We start from the raw sequence: 10,917 nt of genomic DNA on the forward strand, positions 1-10,917 counted from the left end.
AGTGCCACCACGATTAGACCATCATTTGTAGCCCAACCCAGAGGATTCACAGCAGGGAGGAGTTTGACGCATCTTTTTGCAGCCTATGTTCTCTACCTGCTCTGAAGCCACCTCCCCCCAGGCTGTGTCTGGGAGGAACTGAAGTTCTGCTTCAGCTGCAGGGAAGTCCACATAAGTGGCTTCTTCTCATCCTGCCCACCCCGGTCCATGGGCGAATGGAACTAGCTAAAATGTAAATAGCACATCCTGGAACTGAACTCCTTGGGCCCAAGTCATCAGCCTGCACCTTGCGTCATTGTTTACAATGGTGCAACACCCTGCATGACGACCAAGGAGCGGTTCCCATCTCTGTGCTGGTGCAAGCACATACACAAGGTTCAGGGAAATGAGGGAGCAAGTACCATGGGCTCCTGAGCGAGAGAACCTTCAGCAAACTCTGTAGCATGACCCTAGGCAGACAGGCCTGTGGGGTCCATTTCGGTAACGGAAGTGTAGACAGCTACCTGCCAAAAGGCAGAGGGGGCAAGTTGGCCTATGTCACTGAACTCCGCCTTTGACAGAGGGAACTTAAAAGGACGGTATCCTAGGAGATGCTGAATGCCCTAACTCCCACTGAGCCTGCTTCTGCCTGCTGCGGAGAAGAGAGCTCATTTCTTTAATTCCTGGAGCAATGAACTCATATGCAAGAGGCCCAGCAGCTCCTCTGCTAGCCTTTTAAAATGGATGCTACCAAGGCTGGTTAGACCCAGCTGTGAGTTTTTGGATAGCGGGTGGAGAAAGACAGCGTAATGATTCACAGAGTTTGGTTTCAAGGTCAGCACAAAACCAGACACTTTGACACTTATTCTAAAATAAAAGCACTGCAATAGATGTGAGTAGCACCAAAGTGACGTGGGGGGGTGTTCAAATTTAAATTATGAAAGTGGTCTTGACTGTGTTCTATTAATAATCTCACATGTACTTGTCACCTTTAAATGTGAATGAGCCCCAAGCACTTCGCAAACCATATAGCAACTGCTCGGAAAAAAAAAAAATGCAGTCATGTCCGGGGTGGATGTTTAACACACAGCAACAGTTCAGGACAGGGAGAGAGGATTACTGCAGCCACTCGAAACTGGAGTGCAGGGAAGGAGAAGTATTAGGTGGGCAGATATTTGGATACGGCACAGCTTGACATGCCTAGTCTCAGGTCCTTCAAATATTGCTGTGATTTAACTTGGTCTCAGATTTGGGAAACATGGCAGGTTGGCCAAACTTTTTATAGAAGATCTGTGCTACCCAAGAGGAAAGCCAAGCAATAAGCCAAGTCTGAAGTGCTATTAGACTCCCATATAAAGGCACAGTTGTCTAGTTGATGCTTTTTTCCCCCACCCCTGCTTACTCAGAAGTTGAGGCTCGGGGCAATACAGACAGTCCTTCCTCCAGCTTTTGGGATTCCAGCACCCCGCCCTGTCTTGGAGGAATCTGGTCTCCCATCCTGACAGCAGATAAATCACAGCCCTAGCAACAAGTCCCTTTCTTTCCCTGTGTTGTGTAACCTGGATGGAGTTTTACAGCTGTTACTCCCAGTCTGTTACCAGAGTTTGGCAAGATCCTGCCCTTTTGGGGATAGGAGGTTAAATCATCAATTGAAACATGCTAGATTGAGTGCACATGCGTGCCCACGCCCACAGCCAGGACCTTATATAATGTGTCGAACGTGGTAGTCTACCATTTAGTGTACGTTTAGAGAGCTGTTTAACAACTCAATTTTTTTCAGCACTTGTCATCTTGAAAGCTCACAAAAGCACAGACTACACATAGTGCACACAGCACCACAGATACGCGGCCAGCTCTGGGGTGGAAGACAGCAATCTGCATGCAGCATAGTAACCGATTAGTTAACATCTGCTGGATGCTCCCTACAGCCCCAGGACATTCTGGCCTTAGCTCAGCTTGTTTTTATGCTTCACATTTCACCTGTTGTAGTCTTCTGTTTTCTGGCCCACATAAATTGCTTTTACCCCCAAGCCAGAGCCAGCATCATGGTTTCATTTTTTAATTAAAGTTTTAGATAACAGCTCTTGCTTTGGCCATGTGGCTCTTTAAGGACAGAAGGATAATAGACTGAATCAAGTAAATATTGGGGGAGGGGTTCTAATTAAAGAGGATAAATCTGGTAACCATTGCTCACATGAGCCACCCCAGCCAAGATTCATGATAGTATGGGTTAGGGGAATCAGACCCTGAGATTTCAATACCATGACCAGGTCAGCTTCTCTATCTTCAGACCCCCTCAGAAATCTACCACCTTGCTGATCACTCCCCCCCAATATTCAGTGCAGTTGCTAGGGAAGGATGAAAGGCTGTGTCAGCTCAGCTGGGAACTGACTCCAGTTCCAGAAAGTCCAGGTGGACTGAGGCTTACACACAAAGCCAACACACTCAGGCCAGTGAGTCCCTGTAATGCTTTTTCCTGGCACGCTCCATCACCTATGACATCAGGATAAAACTGCTGAGGATATGATGAGCTTTGTTCTCTCCTCATCAGGTACAATACAGGCCAAGGCACAGAGCATCCCAGCCATTCAACAGAGAGCTCAGGGTAGCATTTCCTTGGAGCTGGGGGCCTGTGCAGGTGATAGGGGGGCGATCATGCAGTGGTGTGATGCTCCCCGAGAGGTGCCTCTGCTTTCCCTTCTCCCCCAACAATCTACTGTTCATTAAGAAGGGGATGAGCGCTTTTCTGTGCAGCCCCCGGAAAGCACTAGGCTCAAAGCCACAACAATGCACCCACCGACCCACCCAGTTATGGCTTCAAAAGCTAGACAGACTCTTTACTCTGCAGAATCCCTCTGCTCCCTCTCCTGCAGTCAGACACATGGGCCAGGAGAATTTAAGCCTGGAATAGAAGCAAGCGAAAGACCGCCAAACGCCCCACTCCCATGCATGGTGGGCCCAGCCAAACCTGGGCATTGATCATATTGCCCTTGCCAGCACTTGCACCATCACAGTTTCCTCTGGGAAGTGCTGGCTCCCGACAGAGTCACGAGTTCTAGCGCAAAACCACAGTCCAATCCAGAAGCACCCCTCCTTCCATGCAGACGGATCGGCCCAGAACATCTGCCGCTGCATTCATGCTAGGCCCAGAGCCGCAGTGCTTCTCCCTGCACTAGGTCCAAAAGACAAGGCTTGCAACGCTATAGGAGCTTTCAAGTGAGGCTCTTGAAGAAGCATAGCAACATCCATGAGTTTAGTACCACTCCCCTCTGGCAGTGTTTTTATGCCTTGGTTAGCAGCGATGGGGCCACAATTTTATGCATGTGTGCAACCAAGTGCATGCACCTTAATGTGAAACGTCCCGTGCAGCAGGCAGGGATACCCCGTGCAGCACGTGCAACACTGCCCTGTGTGCTCAGAGACAAGTATGTTGCATGTGAGACGTGTAAATGCACTTTTAATAAAGGTCACAAAGCAAGTCTGTGGTAAACCTAGAAACAAACACCCAGAAGTCCTGATTCTTGGACCCATTCTCACCACTAGAGCATCCATCCATTATTTCTGAGTGATGCAGCACTCGGGAATAGGGTCGAGACAGTGCGGCTACCTCTCTGCTAAGAGCACAATACCTACCTGGCTATACAGGGAGGGACTGGTCTCAACCCAGCACCTCCGTCTCTGTCTAAAATGCTGGAGATGGAGTCACCCCTCCCCTCTAGTCAGTGGCTATTCTGAGGTTTGCGGTTGTATGAACCGTTCTGGAATTGCTGCCAGAGACTGGCACAGGACAACTCCCCGATAGCCGGGCCAAGAGGAGAGAAGCATCCCAGCCAGTGAATGCAGTTTTCAACTGGCAGCACAGTAACATTCAGGACTGAAAGTAACAACCAAGTTCGTAGGATTTTAGGGCCAGAAGCGACTGTTATGATCCTCTAGTCTGACCTCCTGTATAACACGGGGCAGAGAATTTCACCCCGGGGGGGTCTGTTCTGCAATCAGACATGCAATTGCAGCATGCGGAGATGCACCCCAGCTCAGTGAATCTAGCTAGCTAAGGTACCAAGAGCAGGGGAAACTACGGCAAGCACAGACTTCAGCACCAGCTAGCTTCCCAAGTGCCCAGCGTCCTGGGCAGGTTATACAGCCTGCATTGCCATGACTTCACGGCTATTGGTAGCCACACTAGCTAGATTAGGTTTCAGAGTAGCAGCCGTGTTAGTCTGCATTCGCAAAAAGAACAGGAGGACTTGTGGCACCTTAGAGACTAACCAATTTATTTGAGCATGAGCTTTCGTGAGCTACAGCTCACTTCATTGGATGCATTCAGTGGAAAATACAGTGAGGAGATTTATATACACACAGAACATGAAAAAATGGGTGTTACCATACACACTGTAAGGAGAGTGATCACTTAAGATGAGCTATTACCAGCAGGAGAGCCGGGGGGGGGGGAGGGGGGGGGGAACCTTTTGTAGTGATAACTAGATTAGACTGCTCAAGGGTCTGCCTACCTGCTGCAGTCACACACCAGGACTGCAGTGTAGACAGACCTTAAGTGAAAGGGGTGAAACCCTCCATGTAATGAAGACACCAGAGCACGTCATGTTTTGGGCAAGTGTCAAATAACCCCCGCAACAGAAAAGCTCTCAGATATCACAGGGACGCTCAGTTGGTGGCTTTTCAGGGGCCAGTAGGCTCAGACCATTGTAGTTAGTGAGGACAACGCTCTGCGTTCCCCCAGCCCCGAGACATCCTAACGTCAGCTACAGCCAAACCCAGGTTCCTCCGCAGGTACCAGGCGGCATCCTTGGCTATCCAGGTTAGCAGATGGCATGGCTCAGAGCCCCAGAGAGGGAAGAGCCACATGACGCAGCTCAAGCACTTGCATAACAGCTGACAGCAGCTAGCAATATTACCGCCTTATGTAATCACTCACCAGCTCGATCCCAGAGACCTCTGCGGTTTTGTTTTGAACGTGCTTCCTTCCCTCTCCCCTGCCCTGCCCCGGGGAACTGAAATGGCCCAGAGAACACAAACCGCCAGTCACTGGCTCCCCTTAACAGACCCTGTCACCATTGTGCTCCGTAATCGCTTCCGACGCTGATCTCAAACGGATTCATTCAGCCCGACTACGCCTGAATGGGCCTTGTCAGCCCCAGTGAGGCGCAGAAAGAGACAAGGCTCAGGCACTGAGCTAAGCGAGCTTAATAGAGCATCACTCACGCCAGGGCTGCACATGCATTCGCATGCCTCAGGTGCGTGACTCCGAGGGGAGCTGCACTGCTCACCTGGGGAATGGGGTGGGAGTTAAACCTGCCCAATGGAATCTCCACGCAGCCCCTTGGGCTGTAAGATGCCACCTACCAGCCCATTCCACCTTGCAGACCTGTGACAGCCTGGGCCATCCCAGTGCTGAATGCCACCAGGTTAGCAGCCTGCACACCCTGCACCGCCGCTCGGCAGGGCTGGATCATGGAGCCCTCCCTGATCTACTTGCACTGCTACAGTCCATAGAAAAGGGCATTATACCCACCTGCTGGCCACACAGGGCTTCAGCCATCACCTGGCTTCGGTCCATGGCTCTCTGGAACCTCAGGCTAAAAACAGAGGAAAAATAAATACAATTAGATCCACAAGCCCTTCTCCTGCCCCCCAACACTAGAACAAAAAGGAAAATCTCCAGTAGTCCTTATCAGCACAGGGGCCATGACACAGCTGAAGAGTTTTGCAATTACCCATGACAGGGCATTGGCACACACACCCCGCCAGCTTGCGGCACTGTTGGCCATATGAACGTGGTGTTTGGGAAGCGTGGACGGCCCCGACCGAGAGCCCAGGAGAGAGTGAAATCCACGGAGCAGGGACATCAGCAGTGCAAGCTTCTCTCGTGCTGCCCCCTTCACAGGCTTCCCATGGAGGGGTTGCTTCTAGGGATGAGGGGGATTTCAGGCTCCACGGCCCGTCCAGTCCTTGGCCTCTCTGTATGTTACTGGCAGCCTGGGCAATATGGACACCTGACCACTAGGAACAGGAGTGAGCTCGTTCCACAACTGCTGCCCATCATCCAAGCCCCTTCAGGGCCCCTCAGCAGCTTGGTTTGATTGACAGTTGACTTGTCTGTGTGTCAGCAGCTCTGGAGATCCAGCTCTCCCCATGCCTGCCAATGGGTCCCTGAAAAGATTTTTTTTTTTTTTTTTTAAAGAGAAGCCCAAGGAGCCTGACACAAAGCAGGGCAGTGAGACCTGTGCTTAGAGCAGACCTGGACGCTTGTGAGATAGGGGCAAGGGAGGCCTATGCAGGGGCTCTCTCAACCACCCTGCAGCTCCATGTGTCCAGTCGTGCATTCGAGATCCAGGACTGGAACAGCCAGTGTGCTGCAGGCCACCAGGGAGTTGCGTTAGCAGAGCTGGATGGAGTCCAGAGGAGAAGCAGCAAGGGATGCTGCGTGTCTGGACTGAGGTGCATGGCAGAGCTTAGGGAGGATGTTTGCACAATGCCTGCCTGAATTGTGGCTTAGCTAGTGCGATTGGCCCCACTCTCAGATATGCTGACAAAGGAGATGTGGAGCCCTAGAATTTTATGGCTCTCGGGCTTGCTCCATATAGGGTTCTGTCTTTTGGTCCTTCAAAGACCATCTTTCTTCTTCTTCCCTCCCACCTCTCCTCCCCTTCAGCAGTCACTGCAGTGTCAGAGGCAGGTTCTCCTTAGAGGTTACCGATGGAACGACCCTCAGTACATAAGACGAGTCCTTGCCAATTGCCGAACAGGAGCAGTTGTTCAGCGGAGAGGTCACGTGATCAGTCCAGCAGCGTGGGCGATGCCTGTCAGTGGTCCGACGTGAGGAGGTTGGCGGTGACATTCAGCTTCATGTCATCTCATTAACCCACCCTGGAGAGCAGAGTGTTGGCACATTCTGAAGTGCTGCTCTGCGTTCTCCTGTCTAAGGCGTCACTTCAGGAAGATCTGTCACCCCTCATTAGTGGAATTTTCCATTTGGTGCTTAACAATGGATCTTGTGTGCCGAGAGACCTTTGAGTGGGAGCACACAGCAAGGAAGTCACAGGCCAGCTGCTGCATCACACCCAATGTGGCCAACAGCCAGGGTTTGCGCTCTGACTCGCTTCCTAGGGCTGCTCTGGAATCCAGCTGAGCTGCAGAGTCTTGGCAACCCTAGGGACAAGCGTCACCCCTGGCTCCTGCAGTGCTCCAGCATCTTTGAGGTCTCTTCTGCATCTCTTCCATCACCAGGGCATCATGGTACATAGACTGGGAGAGCAAGTGAAGAGGAGGGACTCTCACTCAACTCATTGTCACAGTTACACCCCAAATTCCCGTGTGTCTCGAAAACATCAGGCAGGCAGAAAGGCTCCTAGTGAGGGTGCATAGGGCCTTTTCTCCAAGAATAAACTCTTTCCAAGTGCACCCACCCCTGGCATGTTGTCTTGCTTCAAGGAAGTTCTTGGCAGCCCCTGGCACTCAAGTGCCAAAGGGCATCCAGTGAAGGGACAGCTATTCATGTCTGGGCTGTGCATCCAAGCTCCACCCACCAAACCAGAACTTAGCACTGCTGAGCATTGGGAAGGGCTGCTCTATAATCACACACACACCCCAGCTTAGTTCTCACCCACTCCAGTTCCTAATGGACAAGTGTCCACATCACAATGAAATACCCCAGGCTGGAGCCCTTGTCAACACCTCAAGAGCCAAACAGGGCATGGATCTGCAACTGAGCCTTCTGATCTGGATAAGGGTCCAGGTCTGAGAGTTGCTCATCCACTGTCCATATTGTACCTCTTCTGTGGATGGAAGGTGTCAAGCATCATTGCTGTCAATCCAGCACCTACATTATGGGAGCTCTTCCATTCCCAGCCATGCATCCACTCAGGCGCTGCTGCTGTGAGTTCAGAACCATTCCCATGTGCTGTAGTCACACGGCACAAGACTCTCCATCTAGAGCTGGGATCAGTCCCTAACTCCCAACTTGCCAGCAGAAACTTTCCCAGATCCTCCTCTGTTACCCCATTCCCCCCGGCTGTCTGACTAAGCAGAATTATCAAGGAGAGACTCTCCCGAAACCTCTGTGCGTTGTCCCCCGGGATAGGATGGTGCCAGCTGAGCTAATTGCATCTGATGCTTTTCCTGCATCACACGGCTGGAGAAATGTCAGAAAAAGTTAAAGCAAATGGTCCCAAAGGGAAAACAAACATTCTTTGCTTTCTGGAGAGGAGTATGGGAGTCCGTGCCTCCGTGACGCACACAGACACCAGCATCCAGGTGCAGCCAAATAGGTGGGAAAGGAGGAAAATCAGAATAAGGAATTAAAACCTAGAACTGCTCTATGATCAGATGCTGGCCAGTGGCATCTGAAGTAGCCTTCCTTGGTCCATGTAGCACAGAGGACTAGAGAGAAGAGAATCCAGATATGGCCAGCGAGGATCAAGGAACAGGATGGAGAGGGAAATGCACATTGAGCTGCAAGCCATAGTGTCCACAGATTTACTACAGCCTGGCATCATCACTGTCAAAAGTGGGCAGTGGCTTCTGCCTCAGTGTCAAAGGCCAAGTCGGACTTGCTAGGAGCTCGATTTCCCCAAAGGACGTTCGGCTGCAAGGACCTAACAATGCAATGAACTGACCCAGCATTTGCAGAGGTAATAAACCCTCAGATGAGCATTTCATTTCCTCCCACCTCCCCCCCCCCCCCATGTGGGCTGAAGACATCAACGCATGAGTACGCCACACCACATTGTGACACCCGCTCCTCTGAGAGGGCTCCTAGCTATCATTTTCCATTGTGTGCAGGGAGGAAGCAGTAGCTTCATACCCTGAGTGGGACAACCACACGGATCACTGAGGAGCTCATGTGGACTGGTGGCTAGAGGTGGAACAGAGCCGGTAAAACTGGCCACAGAGCCTGTCTGAGAGCCAGAGGTTCCATCCAAGCTGAGCTCTCTGGATACATCAATTCCACCCTCGCAGGGGGTGATGCCTCAGCATTTCAATGCTCTGGCACAGCAGTTTGCAAGCTGTGGTCAGCCGTGGTCCCTGGAGCACCAGTTGGTGAACCAGAGAGAGCTGGCCGGTCACATGGTGCTGGCTCCTCATTTACAGCTATGAAATTGCATTAGAAGAGCTAGAAATACATTAAATGCATCCACCACACTTTTCCCCAGGGCTGATATTCAATTTCCAGTGTGCAGAAAGGGTCTGCATGGTGAGGAGTGGGAGCGATCCCAGGAGGCAATGTGATCCCCTGCTGACACTCTTGCAGGTCTAGCACCAGCACCTAAGAACAAAAGCCCACAGCTTTGCCACTCGTAGGAACTGCTCATTAAACGCTTCCCGTTAGTGTAACGGCTCGTACATGCTGCAGCTGGTGAGCTATCTGCTCCACATGCATGACCGGGGCTGGCTGGATGTGTAGAGAGAACATAGCCCTACAGCTTATCCTGGAGCTGGAGTAGTAGAGGCAGGTATTTTTTGGAGGAGTGGGAACAGAGTTTTCTTCCCATTGTCAAATTGAAAGCCCACCCCAGCACCAACTAGCTACTGGCTGGGAAGTCTGCAAACCCATGGAATTGTCACACCCTCCAAGGAGGGGGAATATCCCACAAGCGAGGTCTCCATGCCACAGCTGAGGGCTGGGCTATTTGGGCCACTGGTTTTTGTAGCCGTATTTGTTTGCATTTGATTTAATGCAGCGAATTCACAGCCCTGACAGTGCTGTGGCTTCCCCACCACACTGGCGGGAGTAGGGGACCAGACAGAGATAATGCAGTCATCTTCTCCCTGAGGCTTGGCTGAGTGCCCTCTCCCAGTCTTATTTCTCTCTTGTTCTCTCATGTATTGTTCCTCCCTGTCCCCCTGGGGAAGCAGGCTGCGAGGCTGCATTCCCTCCATTAGTAAATGGATGGTGCTCTACTCTGCCTGGATGCTCCTATCTCTACTCAGCTGTAGCTCAGGGGAGATGCTGCCAAGCTTCTGTCTCCAGGCCATAACATGAAAATCCCCAACCCTACCACTGCTCCAATGGCTGGGGCAAACTGCTAGTTCCTCCTAAGCGCAGAGATCACAACCCTCCAATGTGCCTTCCCTGCAAGCCCTTGGGCTCTGAGTTGGGTTCCTTCTGTTCAGTTATTTCTTAAGAGAAGAAGAGAGCTGAGAAAAAGCTTCCCAAGAGCTTTATTTGCTGGCTAGTTTTGCATTCCCTTGGTGGGAAGGTATCTGCTCTCTCTGCGCGAGATGGGACCTATTGTAATCCCAGCTTTGGGGAAGGGCATTTAGAGGGAGGAGGAAATTTGTGCACTAGTACATCTCATCCCTGACCAGGGAATATCACCCCTTCTAGGCTGCACTGGAAAGCTTCCCCAGCCTAAAGGAACCCCCCTACCCAAGGGTACCATTTCAGTTTACTTAGGTCCTGGCCTTCTCCAATTGGCCAGCCTATAGGACTCACCTCTACTCCCATAAGAAGCAGATGCTGTTTCTACATCACTTCAGCTATAAGCCTCACCAGCTCCTGCACACATGGACCCCCGACCCTTATCTTGAGGAATCACCATCTCCAGGGAGGCACATAGAATTCACCCTCTGTTAGCTTCTCCTCAGCTGGTCTCAAACTGTGCAACCCAAGCCTCCCCCAGAGGAATTCTCATCCCCAGGGATGAAAGGGCCCAATTTCCAACTTCTCTCTGCTCCACTTTCAGCCAGTTGAGACTACACTGTCCCCATGCTTCTTCATTACTGAGCTTCCCACAGAGCCTCTCCAAGGGACCCCAGCCCTGACATGGATGGACCATGCTTTCCGAGGGCAAGAGGGGGATTCAATCAGCACAGGTGGTCATTTAGCCCTGTGCAACCCCTACCGTGATATCGACCGGCAAGAGCAGGGCTCCCATGGTGAACGTTCTGCTGGGTGAAATCTCCTTCCCTTATTTC

The sequence above is a fragment of the Natator depressus genome, chromosome 13 (genome assembly GCF_965152275.1).
Source record: "Natator depressus isolate rNatDep1 chromosome 13, rNatDep2.hap1, whole genome shotgun sequence".
NCBI classification, from domain to species: domain Eukaryota; kingdom Metazoa; phylum Chordata; order Testudines; family Cheloniidae; genus Natator; species Natator depressus.